Source organism: Lissotriton helveticus, chromosome 6 (assembly GCF_964261635.1).
Source record: "Lissotriton helveticus chromosome 6, aLisHel1.1, whole genome shotgun sequence".
Classification (NCBI taxonomy): domain Eukaryota; kingdom Metazoa; phylum Chordata; class Amphibia; order Caudata; family Salamandridae; genus Lissotriton; species Lissotriton helveticus.
The window spans coordinates 1641612105-1641635208 of record NC_136067.1 but is presented as its reverse complement, the minus strand read 5'-3'; the positions used below and the strand labels follow the sequence as shown (position 1 = coordinate 1641635208).

Genomic DNA, 23104 nt, shown 5'->3' with positions numbered 1-23104 from the left:
CAGTAGCACGCTACTCCAGAACCCATAAAGGATTAGTGGTGAATTAGTATAGTGAAATATGAAAGTAATTTGAGTGTACGTTCATCTTCAAACATTTTAAGACCTACTAAAACAGGCTGTGTAACAATTCATGGTCTCTTCTACCAAGGCTGCGCTTGCCTTCTATTTTTGGTAATTACAGTTACAATCCTATTTGGTTCGCTTTTTTATTTAGTCTTGAGCTTTAGAAGGTGATCCATAAGAGTAAAACACCTCTAACTATGAGGACCTGTTGTAGTAATGAAGAGAAATTGTTTGCCATTTCAACAGACTCAGTGAGACTGCATCCTACATTTAGTTTGGTAATGTTGCTGTTCCCGTTATGGTGCGTTCTGCTTGACTATAAAATAGAAATAGGCTGTTCATGTTTTCATATAAATCGGCTGTCCTTATCCTTTTTAAAAAAAAATTATTCGGGCATCCCACTGAATCCTTTCTGGAATCTGGTAACCAGGGATCCACCACTGAGTCATTGCCTGAAGCCGGGGACCCCGGCCTAAGTAATTTCTACAATTACACACAAAAAAAAGTAACAAGTATACATAAAAAATACACAAAATTCAATATTTTATTTAATTCACAAACATAAAAAATTCAAATATTCAATTTTAATGGGATGGTTTGAACTTTTCTAAATTTTGTTTTTCAGTTTTAAAAGACACAGACTCTAGCATATTACTTTCTTTTTTGCTCCTAATGCATGCTCTCTTTTTGTCGGTGCATTAATAGATGCACCCATCATGCATGCAGTTTTCTGTTTGCTGTGCTTGTGCTGCGCCATTGAATCAAGGTAATGGATGCCAGTTTAATTATCCTGCAAGTTCACTTTTTACATTTACACTACATTTAAACATTTCGATTTTGATTCTTTATTTATATATACTTTAGTATTCTGCGAATATTTGATTTTCTAACCAGACGCAGATACCTTGAGTGGGCATCGCAGACATCTAGTGGTCCTTAGACCAAAAGTTAAGAACCCCTGATGTAGATGAGTTTTCTTTAGAAGGTTCTGTAAACATTATTGCACATTCCTAAAGGCTCATGCCTGCACCTATCCTTAACCTTACACATTCCACTCTGCAATTATACAATTGGTTTTGTCACTAGGCAGTTTGTATCTCTTTGATTTACCAGTAGACTTGTGCTCTGTTAATATTACATTGATGAATGGCGTACAGTCAACAGAAGTGTTCGCTCCATTGTACTAGAAACATGGTCTTTATATGCAGGTTTAATGATCAGTAAAGATCTAGGATCTCTTATTGGAAGGGAGTAAGCCAGGTGACTAGAAGTACTCTAATGTGAGATGAGAACTACAGTAGAGCTTTAGAAGTGTTTGAAATTTTTTGCAAAATGTGCAAACTGTCTGGGTTGGCCAGGCTACTCTTGTGGAGGATGGGGTTCCCTTCACTCACTGACACCTGCTGCTGTGTGTTACCCTCCGTTTTAGTTGCACAGACTTGCTGTGGTATGATTACAGGAAGTGCCCATGAATATTCACATGAGAATAGCTGTGAGACATTTAGTTCCAGATGACATAACAAAAAAAAAGACTATACCCATTGGCAAAGCCAAGGGATTTTGTATTTGACAACTGTTTGCTCTGCCAATGTCCTTCGTTCATGCTGTACAGCATCAGCAAAAATGCTGATTCTGTACAGGACACAAAAAAGTGCAATGCCGCACCCACTCCATATTTTGTAGGTGAGTGCATATATTATTGCAGGGATGCCACTTTTTTTTATTTACCAATCTACTAAGGATCAGTAAATAAAAAAAAAAGAAAAGAAAATGGAAGGGCACAATAGTGCTTTTATTGACGAAGCAGAATGGCCAACAGCTATTTGCTGCCTGGCCCTCCCAGAAAACCCTCTTTAAAAAAAAAAAAAAAAATAGGAGTGTGGTGGGTTTGGAAGGGCAATGAAGGAACTGGTAAGAAAGCAGGTGGCAGAAGGAAGGGCACAGGAGCACTAGAGAGGGCAAGCAAAAAGCAGAACCGAGTGAGATGTACACAAGGCAGAGAACATTGGAGCGAAGGGAGAAGTGCACAGGTGAGAGCAGCACGGAGCCTAGAGGGAGAGAAACTCACAGGTGAGAGAGCAACACTGAGTGTGGGGTGGAGAGAAGCACATGGCCAGAGAGCCACCTGGAGCACGGGGAGCGATAAATACATAAGGGAGGCAGCTCGAAAACACATGCACTCTTGGGGAGTGCTTAAGCTACAGGAAAAATAGTGTTTGAGGACTATTAGGGTATGGACAGAAAATAGCATGCACATAAAAGAGGTGTTTGCATGGATTGCCTGTATGGAAAGTGATGCCAGGGTAAATTCTACAGATAATGAATTGCTCAAACTTAGTTGCTGTGGCAGCAATGGGTATAACCTATTTTGGCTACATCACATTACAAATTATTTCCAAATGTATAGCTGTGTGCAGGGACAATAAATTAAGAATAATGCAATCCTTTAAGGGTGGGAGTGCATGTCAGAAGTAGGATATGGTTCCTAGCATGGAGCGAGGTGCTGAAATGGTCTAGAAAAGTACATGGCATGAGCCATCCATTGTTGGATAGTGATCATACAATGTCTGAGTCAATAGTGAAGCTGGAGCGTGAATATTCGGAAAGAGAAGATAAGTTGTCTCTCGTATGAGTGACAGTGATGGGTATAGATATGAGTAACATGAACGAAGTGGTAGAATGACAGAGCAGTTGACCAAGTAGGAAAGGATCCCTTCTAGTTATGAGCAAGCAATGGTTGCTGCTTAGAGATTAGAAAGCATAGCAGTTACCCAGAGGGGCAAATGCCATTGAGAGATCAAGCACAATTGAGATGGAGGCCAAATGATAGTAGTGGCCAGAGGTGATGAAGCTGGTAATGTAAGTTTGTGTCGTCTCAGTTGAGCGATGTTCATTGAACCCAAATTGGAAGGGATGAAGTAGGAGCTGAGAGAGAGAACGGAGACTGGATAAGAGTTTCAAGGTGTGGGCTTTGCCATTTGTTGAGAATGGAAAGTCCACAGCAGACATGAAGCAGGTTTGATGGGAGTCATTTCTTAGGGAGCGCCTCACATTTTTTGTGAAGCAGGCTTAAACCCTACAAAATTGGGCTACTGGTTTGCTTAAATGGGGGCTAAAGTATGCACTACTAGTTGGCTTAGTGTAGGAATGAGATCATTTAGTAAGATATGGTGTGAGGGGGACATCGTTATGTAGATCAGGGCGTCAGTGGCATAAAGCAACATGATGGGGCACACTGCTGATTTTTGAGTGGACTATGAGTCTCCCATATGCCACAGGTATTCAGTAGGCTTGGGGGAAAGGGAGTGGAGGGCTTCACGCAGGAGCCTGTATTACGCTGTGACTGGAAGTGGATATAGGGGAAAGGAGAGCTGAGTGGAGCAATGAAGCTTGCTGTTAAACATACTCTTTTAGTGTTTGAGGAGATGGAAGTGTAAACGTTGATTTTAGAGAGTAAGAATTACATAATGTCACAAAGAGACAAAACAAGGCCATTGATTTTGTTAGCTAAGCATAGTGGGCTCATGCAATGAATGATAAGATCTTGTTGGGAGACTTGTTTTATTGCATGATTTTTGTGTTGAGGGAGCGCTTTGAAGTGTTGAATTGTTTTTGGTCTTTCTCTGGTTGCATAGATGGATACACAATGAAGTTTTGAGGACATGCATGGAGCAGAGTAATCCAAGATTTAGATTGGGAGTGGTAGGTTGGTAGTTAGAGGTGGTGAGCTTCCGATGCAGTTTGAAGATATTTTGTGTGGGCTCTGTCAGTGATCTACAAACAATGGGGCGAAGGAGAGCAAGGTGTGCATTGTAGAGAGTATGATATGAGGCTTAGGAATTTGCCATGGGGCTGATGGTTTGTTAAAAAGGTTATTGATTAGGGACTAGTCAGATGCTGTGGTTGATAAGTTTTTGCCGATTTGTACGTCAATGTTAACATCTAAAGATAACCTCAGGTAGAACAGTGTCGTGGAATGCAGGTTTGCAATAGGATCCTCAGAGTGGATGTTCTATGGAAAAACCACAATGTAGAAATGTGCACTTAAAGGTAAGAATGGCTAGAAACTTGATGTGTTCCTCAGAAGAAGAATGGTCAAGAGTCAGAGCTGCAAGAGTTGTTGTATTTGTTAGGAGGGCACCTTCACCCATCGCAGTAAAATGCTCAAGAATTTCAAGAATTTGGCATGGTCTTTGTGAAGAGCTGTACATACGGCTGCGTCTTTATCAAATTGATAATATGAATGCTATAGATGAAAGATCATAATATAAAGAAAAAAAGAAATACGATGAACGAACAGGGCAAACACGAATAATCTAGAAATAACCATAAATGTTGGAAGAGAAAGAATGAAAGACTGCAGTAAAAATAAAAATGAAAAATACAGCGAGAAAGAAAAGAGATAGATATAAAGGAAACGAAATAACACCAAGCAGTTTCTTAAGAGAACGAAACAGCTGGAATGAGCAAACAACGGAATGAAAAGATTGGACAAACCACGTATTTATGAAATGGAAAACGAATTTATAAAATAGAAAGGTACAGATGGAAAGAAAATGCTAAAAATAAAGAAAGTAAGACCTGTTTATTTGTGTCCTAGCGATATTAGAAGACTACATTCATGTATAAAATACATTCATGTATTTACTAAGTAAATGGAGTGCGTTTATAGATGTATTTCACGGATTTCAACAACAGGCACAAACATTAAAAAATGACAAAATAACCCACAGTGGATTGATGCTTTTTCCTGAATAGCAAAAATGCCCGAAACTTGATAAACTGGAGTGAGCAGTGTCCCTCCTCAAGCAATCTCTGCAGCCTGAGGGGAACACACTGTTTATATGGTTGTGAATATTAAGACAGGGAAAACCATAAAAAACGTATTAAAGTCGCTCTTTTACGAACCGTTCGTGCTTGATACGCAGCGCGGCTGTGGCTTCTAAGCGTTGCCAATAACGGTGTTACAATAACCCTGAGTAATGGAACTTCACTGATTGATGCATGCGGGTTGTTGCAGGTTGTGGACTGCTGCGCTCATTTGTTAGGACGGCAGCTTATGTTGGTTCAGCAGACTCAGAGCAAAGCATACAGAGAACAGAAAAGATTAATAGAATTATAGGGAAACATGAAAAAGGGGTAAAGCAAGGATGAAAAATAACATGCAAGTTAAGGGTGGTGGAAGGAAGACGCATGCGGTGGAATTAAGACATGGTGCGTTGGTGCCCTTGGTATTCAAAAGCTGAAATCCCGGGCAGCGCTGGCAACGGGCAATTAGTAACAACTTTGGGTGTCTACCTATGTATACACTGACCAGCTTTTTTGTTTTGTTTTCTTAATAACGTTGGCGATCTTTAACAAATCTGATACGTTTTGATATGGCAAGTGTCTTGCAGATTTGTGAGGGGTATTGAAATTAAACATGGTGGAGGTCAAAAAAGGTGGCCCATTTTAACACTCATAGGATCTTTCGTTCTCCTTTGTAGAATTAACCGCATGCGTGCAGGCGGAATTCCGCCCGCACGCTGAGATTTTTTAAATCGCACTTTTCGTGACGAGCTGGGCTCGTCATCAGCGTGCGAGGAGGCTACCTGATGACGAGCCCAGCTCGTCATCAGCGTGGAAGGGGTTAAACAACTAAATGAACTTCCATGAAACTTAACATGAAAGTAAAAGTTTTCTCGAGAGTGGCTGTGGTATAAATCGGTTCAACGGTTTATAAGACAGCAAAGTTTTAAAGGTGTTTCAGCATGGCTATAAAGGGATTACGTTAGCATCAAACCGGTGCAAAAGATCAGCATTGCATTACCGTTGCGCGTTATAGTTTGCACTTTGTTTGAGTGAATGTATAGATGTGCATATGTGTTACAAATTAAGCAGGGAGTACTTTGCTAGCTTTAAACGGGACTAACGTGGTTTGAACTACTGTCACCTGGCCAATATGCATCAGATTACGATACCTGGCGCTTCTTTGCACTCTGATAGCGCCTCGCTCACAATCCCACTCCGTTTCTGTAGGAATTTTGCTCCATTTCTTGTTCCTCGGCCCTCCATCAGACCGTCTTCCGCCATCTCTATAAAGGCACTTGTCTCATCCCTCGCCCCCACGGGTGCACATGGAAAGCTTTCCAATACCTTCAGGTCGAGTTTGGTTTCAACAGGCAAATACATTAAACATACTGGGGAGGGAGGAGGGAGGTGATCGCGAAAGTGAAAGCGATCGGGAAAACAAAGCCGCAAGTGGTGCGCACGCCTTTCCTGCCATATGCTTTCAATTATCGCGCCTGTGTCAGGGCAGATAATTGAAAGCATATGGCAGGAAATGCGCGTAATAGACACCAATAGGCCAGGGACGGAGCTAAACGCCCGCCACTGGCCTATTTGTGTCTATTTTACAAAACGGCAAGCAGTGAAAGGCCAATAGCAGGCGGCAAATGGAAAATCACACGCACGAGCGTGTGCAATTTCCAGGTCCATTTTTAAACCCCTACAAAAGGGCTCTTTGCTTCGCGAGCCCTAAAAAAGAGAATGTGGGCTGTATAAGTCGGTGCTTCCTTCTTTCAGTTTGTGTTGTATAATCTGAGAATCAAGTGACAAAGGCTGGCCTGGAATTCTAAACAGTCCGAGGATCTCCAGGTAATGGCAGTTATTTTTTGCACCGTTTACCTGGCAAGAGAAAATATTCTGTTCTCTATTACATGTTTAAAAGCAGCAGATTTTGGAGCATTGCATTATGATTCCTTTTTCTCGTCCCCTCCTCCCCCACATCCCCGCCCCCCATCCCCCCCCAAAAAATAATAATACTATTTTATCACTGACTTAACCATCACTTTAGACATCCGCCTGGTTTATGCCCACTTAGGTGCCTAAAAGTGTTCTGCCAATCCCTTAGCATTCAATCCTTTCCATTGTCTAGTTTGACCAGCGTTACTGTTCCTTCCTTGTGTGTCTAACGTGGATAACTCTTTATTTGCTGACAAAGGTACCAACATGTGGCTGGTTTAACACACCTGCTCATGTGTAGTATGGGAACTCTGACCTGGTGGTCGTTGGCAACGTGAAGCCGCACAATGCCCCTAGTTCATCTTTACAATATGATCCCTTATCAGGTTATCGGAACTGATAACGACAAAGTGTGTTGATGTCTTGGCAAACAGCTCACCTTGATTGAAGGACCAGTCTCATTTGACCATCCTCTTGTACTTGTTCAGCAGAGGCATGTTGGTGGAGGCTGGCTGCCTCCTTCAGCCTGCTTCTGCAACTTCCTCCTTCTTTCATGGGATGCAGTACGACTTTCCAGCTTATTTAGGTGGCCTCCCCTAAGCCCTTAGCTTTAAAGAAAAGCGAATTACTGTGCAGGCAAAGTGTTTTTGGGTCTGATGTATCTCTGATCTCACTGACATCGTGGGCTGTCTGCTCAGCAGTCCAGTGGGGCCTTTTTTGAAGCTGTGAAAGTTTGAGGATATGGGAGACTTCTTGCTGCCTGCCACCACAGTACCACTTCCAATTTAAGGGTGTTTCCCTCATCCTTGTTTATTTTAAACCTTGCAAAGGTAACGACTGATGGGGTGTCTCTGCTGGAAGAGCGTTACAAAGAGTCCTATGGTAAATATTGAAAGTAAGCACCATGTAAATGTTTGTTTCATGCAATGCTTCCTACGTTTGACCCGGATTAGCTAAAGTTGACAGTAATAACAAGCATTTACAATGCAACGGTTTCGCCTTTGCAAAAGTTAGAGGTATTGGCATTGTAAATGACAACATTTTATTTATGTGTTGGCTTTGAAAACAGATAAATAAATGGCATTGTCATTTACAATGGAAATAGCTTAATCTCTCGCAAATGCCACACACACACACCCACAGAGAGCCCCCCCACACAGAGCCCCACCCACACACACACACAGAGCCTCCCCACACACCCACACAGAGCCCCCCACACAGAGCCCCCCCACACACCCACACAGAGCCCCCACACACCCACACAGAGCCCCCACACACCCACACAGAGCCCCCACACACCCACACAGAGCCCTCACACACCCACACAGAGCCCCCCACACACTGTGAGCCCCGCCTCACACACCCACACAGAGCACCACAGCGCTGCGCAGCCTTTCGGCGAACACCAGGGCTGTAAAGGTGTGTGAAATCTTCAATGCAGGGAGAATAGGGTTCATTGAATAGCCGCCCGCGGGGCTAAAAAGATGACAGATAATATGTAGAAGACTCTTTACTCCGAGCCACGTGGACTAAAAGTACATAACTGTACTTGCAGGCGTGTAAATCTAATGTGTTAGTTATATTATTAAAAATATATCTATACACACAATACCTATAATGCAAGCCACCATATTATAGTAGCAATTCATTACATACTGAGCGTGTGCATTTTATGATAATCGCATGTAGCAGCCAAAACATGTAATCCCGCCACATAACTTTCCATGGGTTCAAGTGGCCATTAATGCTTACAATAAAAATCAAACCATTCCATGACGATATGGGTTCAATTGTGAAGTGCAATTTGAGGCTGTCAAGAGCCTCAGGAAACTTATCATACACTTCAACACGATGAGGGGATACCACCTCTGGCAAATTGTCGAAAATCTCTTGTGCCTCAGTTCTAATGTCATGCAATAATAAACCCTTTTTCCTGCATCAATTGCAACCATACATTTTTTTTTAATAAACCCATCCATTTGTCTACTTCATGTGTTGGTCCGCAGGATTCTGTAAGAACGGTGGCAGTGGATTACAGGATTGCTGCATACTTAAAAGATGTTTTAATTAGGCACATTACATTTTGAATGCTGAAAAATAAGGCTTGAGGAAGGCACAGCCCAGCACAATTCGGTGAAAATACAAGAAACAGTAATACGCCCATGCATGTACTAAGACACAGGTGAAAAATTATGCTGCTGATGATAGAACGATGGCAGCATGTAAACTTCTGTACAGAACGTTGAGACCTTGGTTCAGCACTGGGATGTATGTCTAATGCTGCTTATGGCATGCGTACAGCATCTGCCGATGACGTGCATGTGTGCACTCCAAGTATACAACGGGCACAGGCTGCCACCAAAAGTAGAGTATGTGCCCACAAGAGTCAGCCCTGGTAGTGTCGCAGCGGGGTAGCCGCAATGACAGGAGCGGTGTCGCCGTAGGGCTAGAGCAGAGCTCCCCTTCCACTCCTTCACGAAAAAAAAATACTTTTTGCATTGGTGATCACGACTGGGACAAAGGGAAATTCTGTTGCCAACACGTGAATACGCTTATTTGAAGAATAGCGAAAAGCAAACAGCACAATATGAGCCGAGACAGTCAACAGACAACCGTAAGCAAGGACAAACAATTTGAGAATAACAATTCCAGAAAACAGCCTGTACTAGAATGCATGCAGATGAAAGTATAATGAAAACAACATTCATGAAAGAAATAAATGAACCTAAACCTTTTAGATGTGCACAGATGGTCGGTCACGGACAGCGGGAGGGGGGGCGGAGCACGGACAGCGGGAGGGGGGGGGCGGCGGGAACGGCCAGCACTCACCTGGACCTGGACTTTCTCTGGCGGCGGTCGGCAGGGTCTTAAAACAAACAGATGGTCGGTCACGGACAGCGGGAGGGGGGGCGGAGCACGGACAGCGGGAGGGGGGAGGGGGCGGCGGGAACGGCCAGCACTCACCTGGACCTGGACTTCCTCCAGCAGCGGTCGGCCGCGGAATGGCAAACAAATTTGCAAAAAAAAAAAAAAAAAAAAACACGCCGCATGACGTTGTCAAAGGGGCAGGATGAGTAAAAATGGCCGGAACGCCCCCGAATCTGCTCCGCAATTGACGGACAGATCTCTGTTCCAATGGCTAGCCTCCATTTATGGAGCTAGCCAATGGAACAGAGGGGCGGATTCCCAGCCACACAGTGTAAGACATAAGATTTCGCCTGCGCGAATCGTTGCTTGCGCAGCTTTTCGCCAGGTCGAAACCTAAAAAGGGCGTGAACCATATTAACCTATACTTCTTGAGTATTCCTTATTTTCAATCTAATGCAGCATCTACAGCTCTTGGCTGGGGGGGGATAAAAACAATTCGGAGAAAGTTTATATTGACATGTGATCAGTTTTTGTGGTTTGCTAACTCTCCCTCGCAGCTTCTCAGTTTTTATATCTGACCGGTGTGATCACTAGGGAATGGTTCACAATAAATTGTGCTACTTATGCAGTCGTAGGCCTAGCCTTGGTTTTCGGGAAGTTTTTGTTGTTGTTTTTTTCTGTTTAGGAGGTTTATTAAAAAAAAAAAAACTTAAAAAATTGAAATATTAGTCTATTTGTCTAACTACGATTGTTTCCCTGTGTAAAATGTGCCAGTTTTGAGTTAATGTTAAGAACTTTACTTTTTTCTTTCCCGTATTTAAAGTGTTTATCCTGTAGAGGATCTCTTTTCCTACATTTACTGAAATATTTTGGTATTTGGTACATTTTCATAAATTTGCAGACTTTATTCAGTATTTTTAGGTCTGACTGTGTATTCACTCAGCCCTTTTCTTCAGTTGGACTGTTGTTCACATTTTTCTTCCTCCCATAGAAGCATCGTGCAGTGCGTAACCTCGCTGTAGCCATTGGTTAACTGTACTGTGAATGATGGCATTCTGATCTTTCACTTGGGGCACATCTGTGCACAAAATAGTTCTTTCAGTGCCAGGGTCTTCAATGACTGTGTGTTTTGAGACCCCAAAAATGATTTTTGCTTCAAGCCAGTGTTCTCTTTTTTATTCTAGCAAGTGCCTACCAACTCCCCAACAATCAAGCTTTACGATAATCATGACAGAACACACATTGGCAAAAGTAAGAAGCTTGCCACCAACGCCAGACAGGTTAGCCTTGCCAATGTTTGTTAGTACTAGGTTTAGTACACAAATTGGTTGTGAAATACACCCATTGCCGGATGGTAAACACATTCGGTATATTCATATCGCCCACACATTGACCTCTCCTTGTAGGACTGCGTCATCTGTGCTTAAGGCAGCAAAGACCCTGCAGTAGTGGCGTATTTTTCTGCGTGGTTACATGACCTACATTAGCCCGACATATTCCTTCAGACCCTGTTAGTATGAAACAGTATTTCTGAATGCAAACTATTGCTTTGTAAATGTAATTAAAAAGCAAAACTGGTTGTTGCTCAGGTCCATAAAGCGCGTTGCGACACTTCCTCAAGTTGTGCTCCTCATCTTATAGATCCGATCTGCACCCAGCAGCACACACGTTACTAAGTTTCCAGTAAGCCTGACCCTTACCCCCCCCAAATCCGTTACTAGCAAGTGGGCTGTGAGTGTGCCCTGTGTGGTGCTGTCATGTTAGGAACAAAGTCAATACAATAAGGGAGGCAGAGATGAAGAGATATGGCAAGAAGGAAGAGACAGGAAGGACAATACGAAAAGATAGAAGAAACTGTTACAAGAAGGAAGGGTCAAAAAGCTAAAAATGGGTGGGGGAACAATTGAGGAATGGAAGGGGTAAAAGAAGATGTGCAGTGGTGGGCGAAAGAAAGAAGGATTGAATGGCAGGATGAATAGGTGGGTGGTTGAAAACCTGGATTGACAAGATAGATGAGTAGATTGATAAAGGAGGATGACCTGGTTGAATAACCAAGGATGGGGGGGGGGGGGGGGGTGGATGGATGGATGGATGAATAGTTGTAAGTATGAGTAGAACGATGACTGAAGCCTGAAAAAAAGGTGAATGGGTAGAATTCTAAAGGAAGAATGGTTGGAATGGTAAAGGATTGTTTGATGTAAGAATGAAAAGATGCACGAATGGTTGACAGGCTTAAATGATGGAGAAATAGATTAGGGTGACCAGAATTTTAAAGCCAAAAACCAGGACACTTACTCAAAATAGAAGGACAACAATGTTATTTCCACACAGCGCACAGAATGACAGTGCTCCTTAGCAGATAATTACAGAAGAGGCAGTAAGAACGCACATAACAGGCATGTGAATGGCTTTAAAAAATCATATTTTAATTAAATTGACTACTTATAACAGCAGCTAACTATTCCTGCTTTGCAAAACTTAAAAATATACCTCCCAGCGTTTCCAGCTTACCCTCGCTAAAAACCGGGACATGAGCTTAATTTCTTGAGATTTGCCAGGACAGCTCGTGAAAAACCGGGACTGTCCGGGCAAATCCGGGATGCCTGGTCACCCTAAAATGGATGGATGCATGAAGGGACTTTTTCTAGGGCGGCTGTGGCATATTCGTTTCGCTCACTCGATGACATTCGAGGTGTGGGTCAAAGTGAGGTATAGTTTTTTTTTTCTGGCTAGTCCCTTGCTTCTGTGCTGAAGAAAATGGGTTGGTTTAGTGGGTATTCTTCAAATTCAGTTGCGTAAGGTAGATTTCAAAGCAACCCCTATGTCCTCAGCAATCCGGCAAAGCATTTACCTTTAACGGGACAGCATACGCTTTCTTTAAAAAAAACTCCATGTTGAGTTTCGCACGGCAGATTTGATCTTTATCTGAACTTGTGCTATTTCGGATCGGCCATGTGAGAGTTGCTGCGGGAGAGAGGGGGATTCCATGTGTCTGCATTAACAAAGGACACGCGAAAAGAAGCCTAATCACATGTCCCCTTTTTAGGTCTCGGCTAGCGTAGGCCGCGCACATGCGCAGTCTCGCTGGTGAGATTTAATGACTCTGAGTACCGAGGGTAAACCCAGCCCCTCTTCTCCATTGGCTAGCTTCCTAAACGGCGGCCAGCCATTGGAGAAGAGGTCTCAGTTATGTCATTCTCTCGCTCTAAGCCCCGTCTTTTTCGGATTGGTGGGGCGTGTTTTTTAGGTTTGTTCTACCCTCTTCTCCATTGGCTGGAATGGTAAACAACAAGTCAAAAACACGCCTGTTGTTTACATTCCAGCCAATGGAGAAGAGGGAAGAAAGAAAAACACGCCCCCAGCCAATGGAGAAGAGGGGAGAAAGAAAAACACGCCCCCCAGTCTGAAAAGGACGGGCTTACAGACAAATGGCGAGCGCTTGTTAGGACTTGTTCTCTTGTGAAATGGGGAGAAGAACAATGGGCACAGAACCATGTCTGTAACACTTCTTTACATCACCCTCAAAACTTCAATGAAGACGCAAGAAATGTGCACCTTCCCTCGGAAGACTGAGCCCCCTCCATATCAATGCAGGAATCCATGGTGGGCGCGTCCGCTCTACACAGAGCTGTTTAACGATCCCCCCCCTCAACCTCTGAACTTATTCCCACCTGTCGTCGCCTGGCGTTGGGCGATCTAATACCTTAAATTCCAGGCGCTCGCTGATCGAAAGTCCGGGACCGGACATGGAGTGCACCGGCGGCACGAGACTCTGCGGGTGAACCTCTTCACCTGCCATGCACTTGCTGCTGCACGCCCACACCTGGCGTCTCAGCTCTGCAAACTAACACTCTCTCGCATGCACCTTCATGCACACGCCCACACAGATCCCAAACAAACCCAGCCCTGCAACTGCACACAAATACAGAGCCGGCACGCTCCTGCCATCCCTTCTGCCCCACTGAGGCTTTCCTGCAGGCTGTGAGCTCGGCCGTGCACCACTCACATGCCTCCCACGTCTTGCATGACCAGGTGTACTCACCCCAGTAGTCACAGCACAGACACTCCTCCGCTGCACCCCATACACTCTCAGCTCCCGCTTTCACCACACACCCTGCTCCACATGCTGAACCTCACGTAGCCCCTCTCTGCTCCCACAAAGCACTGCTCAGACGGTGGGGGAGGGACGGCTGCAACAATACCGTCCCACAAGGCTCCGCTCAGAGTTAACCCTTTCCGTGCGGGCTGCGGAGCCGTGCGCCCTGCTGAGCCTCCGGCCTCCGATTGATGCCTCGCACCCTAGCCAGCCCCCTTCTCAGCCGCCCTGGTCCGCGCCGAGGCCGCTTGTCTTTCATGTCGGATTCAGAGCCGCCCAGCACGCCGGAGAGGCGCCCCCGCCTCCCGCTTTGCTCCTCTCTCACCTCTGCGGGGCTTTGATCCTGCCCGTGCCAGGCTCAGAATCCGCGAGTCTGCCCCTCCCCTCCCCAAGGCCACGCACCGAGATTCTTGTCCACAAACCCCCAATTACCACCACAGTTCCTTCTCAGTGTCCTGCCAATCTGAACCCCGGGGTCTCTGGCTCACTGCCTTCAGGGCCCCCCGCACTAGCCCGGGGCCACCGAGAGCCAGTGTCTTGAGTCCTTCCCCCAACCCTCACACCAGCCCTGGCTGTGAACCACATTTCCTTTGTCGTTGCTACCAAGGGCCAGGACGGGCTGGGATTGAGTAGTTTTGTCTTGGGGATGGGGCTTAGGTGACTGGAGACCACTGTGCCCCCCCCCCCAACCCTCGTCTATTGGCGTTGGTGCGCTTGTTCCTTCCTCGCATTAAGGCTCTTGACATATCATGGTTGAAGTGGATCGGATTTCAGGGGGTGCTGTACATAAATCCCGGGGAGCAGTGGGAGAGCTGTGTGTTGCCCAGATGTAGACATGACAAAAGATACTGGCAGAGACAATTTGGGCTTCGGGTCCCGCCAGGGCTGGAATTCGAGGGGGCGCCGCACTTGTGAAGTCAAGTCATGATTAATTAGTAAACCTGCGCGTGGGTCTCAGTAACGGAAAGGCCTGTCTGGACCGAGGTGTACTTGAGGAGCTACGGCAATACCGCAGGGTCACGGGCGGCGGGGCATGCGCGAAGCGGAACACAAAGAGCTGGGACATAAACTTAGTTGGCTACGTCCAGAACTCCAACCTCTCCTCACCCCAGTGCTCCCTACAACCACCCCCGGTGCCCTCAACTACTCCCGCTGCCCTCCTCCACTACCCCTGGTGCGCTGCTCCCCCCACCCCCCCCACAAGCCCTCTAACCTCTTTTCAGCGGGGAGTCCTGGGAGCCTGCCCCCGCTGCTGTAGGGCCGAGAGCTGGGGCAGAGCCACGGAACCGGTCTCTCAAGCTTGGTGGGTGAGGCAGTTGTGTGTGTGTGGCTCTGTGTGTGGCTCTGTGTGTGTGTGTGGCTCTGTGTGTGTGTGTGGCTCTGTGTGTGTGTGTGTGTGGCTCTATGTGTGTGTGTGTGGCTCTGTGTGCGTGGCTCTATGTGTGTGTGCGTGGCTCTATGTGTGTGTGCGTGGCTCTGTGTGTGTGCGTGGCTCTATGTGTGTGTGTGTGGCTCTGTGTGCGTGGCTCTGTGTGTGTGCGTGGCTCTATGTGTGTGTGCGTGGCTCTATGTGTGTGTGCGTGGCTCTATGTGTGTGTGGGGCTCTATGTGTGTGTGTGGGGCTCTATGTGTGTGTGTGTGGGGCTCTATGTGTGTGTGTGGGGCTCTATGTGTGTGTGTGGGGCTCTATGTGTGTGTGTGGGGCTCTGTGTGTGTGGGGCTCTATGTGTGTGTGGGGCTCTGTGTGTGTGTGGGGCTCTGTGTGTGTGTGTGGGGCTCTGTGTGTGTGTGTGGGGCTCTGTGTGTGTGTGTGGCTCTGTGTGTGTGTGGGGCTCTGTGTGTGTGTGGGGCTCTGTGTGTGTGTGGGGCTCTGTGTGTGTGTGGGGCTCTGTGTGTGTGTGGGGCTCTGTGTGTGTGTGGGGCTCTGTGTGTGTGTGGGGCTCTGTGTGTGTGTGTGGCTCTGTGTGTGTGTGGGGCTCTGTGTGTGTGTGTGGCTCTGTGTGTGTGGCTCTGTGTGTGTGGCTCTGTGTGTGTGGCTCATTGTGTGTGTGTGTGTGGGGGGGGCAGCTCTGTGTGTGTGTGTGGCTCTGTGTGTGTGCGGGTGTGTGTGTGTGGGGCTCTGTGTGTGCAAATGCAATGGGTCTCGCATTTGCGAGAGCTAAAGCTATTGGCATTGTAAATGACTGTAGCGAATCAAGGACTACGAGACTGATGGCGTCAGACTGGCTGGTAAATCTAACTCGTGACACCGTACTACTAACCAGCCGAATGTAACACTTTAATCTTAACTCCGGGAAACCCCCAGCAACGCTCTGAGAACATGCTGCACATTTTAAAACCGCAACCAGTGGTCGTAGAATATATTTAGAGTACATGAACCGTTTTGTAAGTGCGTAAGAAGGCACCGAGCGTGGGGCCAAAATACACTCAACTGAAATGTAAACCTCGTTTATTTGATCTATAAAGAATAAGATTTTTCGCTTGTATTCCAGTACAGCTTGTAATACTTGAAACCGAATGTTGCACTCTTGTGTAAATGCATTATTGGGACAGAGCTGTTTAACTAATTTTGAAAAGAGGTCAGTGTGTCTCGCAGCTCCCTTCGGTAGGTGCAGTTGCCGAGTTTTCCCTTTGGGCTCAGATTATTTCTCACCTGCAGGGTACCCCCACGTACACATCTCGACAGTTGAGGCTCTGTTGTCATTATGGGTTGAGGGATCATGTGGAAGGAGCATTTAATCTCAAACTTGAGTGGAGGTCTCCCTTAGCCTCACACAAAGGCTTTTTGGGGTTGGACACGTACCAGACACACAAGGAACTCGCATGGGACAGAATACATATTAGGATGACTCCCACTAGGATGAAACCCACAGTGATCTTCCTCGAGCCCCCACTTAACATGGAGATATTATGTAGGTGTATGATGCTCCAGAGAGTCACAGCATAAATGGGGAATAATCTTCTAATGCAATGGGAGCTAGGGTAGAGCCCCTTCGCACACTCAGTTAGCCAATCCTATTATAAACTGCACACACCAACCCCCATCCGCAAGAATCTACAGAGGCAGCAACAACTTAATTTGGCTCTCTCAAGTATTAAAAAAAAAAAAAACATTGTATTTAGTGAATAAACCCATGATACTCGCAGCACAGCCAGAGAAAAGATGCCCAATAATTAAATCTGAGCCCGTGGAGGGCACTGCCTGAAAATGATCTATTCCAGTAAATATGTTTTGACTAATAGATCTGTGCTACAACCCCCTATACCAGTAGTTCCCATACGCTTGAGAACCATAACCCAATTTTTAGAACATAAATCTTTCGTGATCCACTGATATTTAATGGACATAAGGCAGGCAGTTTTTTAGTGTAGCTAAAGCATTGTGTAGTAGTGCACTGTCATTTACAAACTGCACATTTTCCGCTGAAAAAGCCACTAAGTTTGCATACACATGCAGCTTTACTGATAAAACTATCCTGCACATAAATTGTGTGTGAATTGGGTGTCAGGGATTATGTATTAGTTGTGCACCACCCAGTAAAGTGTCTTGATTGGTTTTTTACATTGTTCAAATGTTTGCTTGCATCACACTTCAGAATTACAAGAAAATGTGCTTCATTTTTGCTTTCCTAACCGCTGAATGTGAACAGTTCATTTACAGGTATTTGCATTTTGTTGTGTTACAAAAAACGACACACCCTACAGCATTTCTTTTAACACACCTGCACCCCAACAAGATTGTTACATATTTCACTCTACTTTTCTTTCTCTGACTGCAAAGTGAGAGAATTTTGTAAACCCCAATCCACTCTTAAAAAAGCAGCAATTTGGCAGAATACATAAGGCAGCCGAGCAGCGGACGGTAGCTGTAGGTAACGGGCCATGTTCCACGCCAGATAACTAGTACGTTGTACCGCGTGATGTACCTACCCCCTGCCCGACGAAGCACCAAACAAAAACGAAAATAGTTTTTGTTTTTCTAATTTTTGCTCCACAACGTTGTGAGCATTTTACCTAGGTACATTTGTGCCATAGGTTTCACAAGGATTTAGGATAGGGTGAGTCCTTTAGGAGGCTCATACCGTCCATCTCCTTTGGTCCTGAAGAATACCGGGAACTATCCCATAAGGTAGAAACATGTTGACCTAAAAACACCACCAACACATATAGAGATACGTAGGTCGTAACTTCCCCCTTCCAGTATCTCGCATTTTGTTTTAATATTGTCCAGTTGCTTTTTAATAAAACTCACTTTTGAAAGACAAACCAGGACATTTTTAACATCACCCTTTTTTTGCACTTACACTTCACAAACCCGCTCCACTGTATTACAGGTGTTGAAGCACACCCTGGTGATGCTAGGCCACCAGGGTGGACCCCGATGATGAAGCATGTCACCACTAGGTGGTGAGTGAGGGGTTTATTAAAAAAGGATTATTCCTTCCTTTTTTTGGTTGACCCCCACCTGACACGTCGGAGCATACTCCTTCTTTTGTTTTGCATATCCTTGTCCAGGGGAACAGGAGTATCTCCTGTCCACTCGGAGTGGGCACAATCCCTTGCTCTCTCCTTTGTTTTCCCGAGAATACATAACCTGACATTTGACCTCTGACTCTAAAGCAGCAAATGTAACAAAATAAATACAGAATTTTGAGGCATCTATAATTATGGCTTGGTCTTGTAGGACTCCCGATCCAATAGTGGGTCACGATCCACCAGTGGCTCACAACCCACAGTTTGGGAAACACTACCCTATGCCTTTATGGGTGAGGGCCATCCTGGGGACAGGCGAATAATGAATCTATGGTAAATAAAAAAGCAATGTGTATAGGGAAACGGGCTAAGATTTATTCACAAGGTAGTAGTCTCAGTTTACAGGTGAATATAGTAGTAAGGAAGCCCCATCGGGAGCAGCATCCTTTTTCTCAGCCCACGAACTCCAACTGACATTCACTCAACCAGACAGACACACCGCAGCAACATTCTAATTACATCATCTCTGCTTCAACCTGGTTGCAGTCCTCTTCAGCACTACAAGCCCATTTTGCTCGGTGAAATTCCCCAAAGGGTATGCTCTTTATCAAGTGAGAAAGATATGTTCATACCCTAAACTACAATCAGTTTGTGAATAGCCTGAGAGTGAGGCACAGCTAACCCCACATTTAAAAACATTCAAAGGAGCCTGACATTTAAACATGCACCTGACAAAACGTCAAGAACAGCACTCTGCAGAAGGTGCATTTTTGAGCGTGACATTGCTTCAAGTCGTCCGCAATGGATCGCCCTTGTATGTGGATGCGTGTGCATGGTGTAGGTGGCGAATGTGGAGGACAAGCACACACTTCTGTGTGGGGCAGTTTTACTGGAGCCATTTTAGGGCATCCTTGTTTTTCCCTGACAGTCCTGATTTTTCAAGTACTGTCCTGGAGTCCGGACTGTTTCCGTCAAAACAAATACATATCTCGGTTTATGAGTGAGAGCCCGGTGAACGTGCACATTCATCAGAGTGGTGCAGGCTAACTTTTCAACCAGCCCTCTCTTCAGTGACACTACAGGGCTATATTTTTTAAAAGATCTGTTTTATTGGCATTTGGAGAAAAGTAACAGTTGCACATTAATTACAGTTTCTTATGCATAGCAGGGATGTTATTGCAGACATAATTTCTAAAATTTCTCTTACTGTCACATTATTTATGTACCTCTGAGTCAAGATATCAGCCCACTACATCAGTGAGATCATGGTTGTTGATTCTAACGTGATCATTGCCTCTGGCTTTATGTTATCAATACATTTACCTCTTGCCATCCCTAAAAATCACATATATCTACGGTTTTGGGTGCATATGTGACTGTCATACAATAGTTCACAAAATAAATAGGAGAAAGAGAAAAATCTAAAGTAAAAAAAGATATAAAAACGAAAACTACCTTGGTGCATCCGTAAACTTGATGCACACTTAACTGCACACCTACCAGGGTTCTTTAGTCTTTTCCATTAACAAAGGCAATGTAATTAGCGCTACCTAATAGGTTGGGGGGGGGCTCCAGAGTGGGGGGGGGGTAAGAAGAGGGGTATGACAAGAGAGCCCCATATAGACACTACAGGGATATCATTTTACTTTTTTTGTTTTTTTGTTGTTTTTTTGAGTTGCCTGGTATGCCTCGTCTCATAGTGGGATTTAATGAGGGGTGAAATGAGGTCTGCAGAGCCCAGCAGCCTGACGCGGCACAGCTAACCCCCACATTTAAAAATATTCAAATGAGCTGGGGAAGATAAAATTATTGTTCTTAAAGGCTATGCTCTGCTTTCAGCAGCCTTTAGTTATGACATCTCAGAACCCATAGGATCCAATTCACTTCTCCTAAGGCTCACCCTTTCTGGGCCGTCTGTCAGTCATCACAGAGCTCTCTGCCTGAGCATTCCAGTTTACTGTTACAAAGCCTTTATTGTCCCTCATTTACTATATTAAGCACACGTAAAGCTCTTCTATTTCAGGCTTCATGCTGTCCACTGATAACCAGGTTTCATCCCACAACGAGCTTCAGCGTCTGGCAAACCTCAATTAGACCGCAGAAACCAGCTATGAAGTGTGTAAATACATTTGTGGCCCTTGTTTATTTGTAGGGCCTTGGAAATCGGCCATAAACAAGCAGAGAAACGGATCTACGATATGTTTAAATGTTTTTCAGGTGTATTGATCTCTCATAGATGTGACTAAACGATTCAGTGATTAAATTCACACTAAATGGTACCCTACTCCTGTGTACACGCAAACGTATACTGAATCAAATCTGACGTACTCAAAAGGTCACGTGTTCTCCCTAGTTAATTATTACATGGTTCTTAAAATACATGAGAAAATATACAAAAATAGTTGCCATTTGTTGTTTCGATGTGCCTCATTTACGTAGTTTGTAGATCTATGGTTTGCTAAAAGTCCACCGGCCCTGCCAACTACATTCCCTCTAAAACACCAGCGCTGATACAGATATTACTCTGTCACCCCGCTCTGCCCCAGTCCAAGCATGGGGATGTTCAACCTCTCATGCCTAAGCAGAGGCAGAACCAATGTCCGTTAAAAGAAATGCAATTTACCTTGGACTTTTGTCTGGTACTGAGAACGTTATTGTCTCCAAGTGCCTCACTCTGCTTTAAGGCACTACTCTTGGATGTCAGGAGATCACATGTGCTCTACATCTGTGAAATATCTCTCCAGAGATTATTAATGAATACATCTAAGTTTCGCACTCAAAGCCATTACAGTTACGGATTAAAACTACTTATCATTTTCAGAAGATAAAAAATGTTACTCACCACTGTGCAGCATAATATGATACTGTGAAACACTTCTGCAAAATTGATGTATTACTGACCATCAGAGCAGAAAAATGATTTGTACTTACCAGTAACCCAGGGCGGAGACCTCCGCTCCGCCTGCAGAGTGTGCGGAGATTTGCCTTCTCCGCGTTCCACGGAGAAGGCAAATATCTGCACACTCCGTGAGCGGAGTTGGCCAGCCCCCACCTCCACCCCCACTATTACAAGTAAGTAAACATTAAGTAAAAATACATATAAAACCACTTACCTACATACTGCAGTGTCCCCGGGGTGAAGTCCTCCTCTTCCTCGCCTTATGGGTAAGCCTGGTAAAAACTGCACATATTTGTACTATCCTTGCTGGGCTTTGCCCATTTGGTACCTTGGAAATTCAATAAAAATGTTATAAAAAAAGTATATATATATATATATATATATATATATATATATATATATATATATAATATATATATATATACTTTTTTTATAACATTTTTATTGAATTACTGATCTATAGATATGTTAAATCAAATAACCGTGTCATCCACGTTTTGTGTACTGGGATTGAAATGTGGCCAGTTGTGAGAGAGATGACGTAACTGTGTCTAGTTTGACTTGGAACCAGGCATTTTCATTAAGTAACATCGCATCATAGTCTTTAATAGGGTAGGTGGTAAACCCTATTTATGTAAAGGGCACCAAAGATGATTTCTGCACACACCATCAACCTCTTCTTTAAACTCCAGATATGAAGCCAATGGGGACATTCTCTTTGTTACATTATACTGCTAAACGAGAAACTGTCTAATGTGCCTCAAGGAGTCGGAAGCCGTGTAGGACCAGATGGTTGTCATCCACCCATTTATGCAGCTCTTTCAAAAGCAGATTGGCTTCAGGGATAACTTATGTTCGATTGGTGCCACCTTTTTTTGTTTCATAGTGCCATAATTGACAGGCAAGTCTACATCTACATTCTGTGTTGCTCATGCTTATTTTATTGACGTCAGAAGTAGGAAAGATGGAGATGGCTTTTCTGGATTTCAAACGTGTGGCTTCACGTTGCCCATGGGTCAGTTAAAAAAAATATATATTGCAGCTTTATTGCTTTCTGCAATAGAGAGAAGCAGATATTGTTCAGAAATTTCACAAATAAAAACTAGAAAAAAAGTGTATACAGGTAACATTTAATGACGGCCGCCCTCCAAATAACCATACATTGTGTGCAATTGAGCAAATACATTATGAAACTCAGTCATGAGTGGGAGATATTGTCGCTGATTTGGAATGCATTGCCATCAAGGCAGCTACATCAGAGTTCTAGTCGTTTTTTTACATTTGTTATAAAGGGGGCTCAAACTCATTCAAACTTTTAAAGAGGGTCTCAATTTGTTGCCATTACCTTCTCCATAGTTAAGATCTCCTTTGCTTAGTCCATCCCCAGCTCAGATGTCGCATGGGGTGAGGAATCCCGGAGTGAGCAACAGAAAACCTTAGTGCTAACTAAGGGGTCGATTCAGGATGTAGGGCGGATCGCCACCGCCCTCATGGCAGTGGTGATCCGCCCTACATCCTACCCTGCCTGCCACCCATTTACCCCCGCTATATTAGTATGGAGCGGGGCGTACCGGAAGACCATCTGCCGGTTTTCCGCCGCTCACACAGGTGACCGGGCGGAAAAGGGGCCTGTTATGGTGGCTGTGTCTGATAGACACCGCCATCCATATTAGGAAGGCATGCAGATTGTGCTTAGGGGGGGGGCCCGTTGCGGGCCCCTACAGTATTGGGTGGGGGGGTGGGAGGTGCACATGGGGAGATGACAATGCACACAGTGCAAATGGGGCTGATATGTGGTGGTTTGCATTTGACATGCTACTACATCAGGGCTTTAAGTGGGCCGGGTCTTGCTGTTGCTGAGCTTTTTTAAAGGGGGCCTCAAAACGTGTCTCTTTCGGGCTCTGTTTTGTGCAGTGGCACAGGCGGTCCTTTGTTTTCCAGACTGCAGTGACAGCAGGCACATTGATGTGCGCGTGCTCACA

General features: G+C 44.8%; 1 protein-coding gene across 2 annotated transcripts in view; it reads left to right on the top strand.

Moving 5' to 3' along the window:
* The window catches only part of RTN4 (reticulon 4), a 223482-nt gene that overhangs the window by 63421 nt on the left and 136957 nt on the right, over positions 1 to 23104 (top strand). The window lies entirely within an intron of this gene.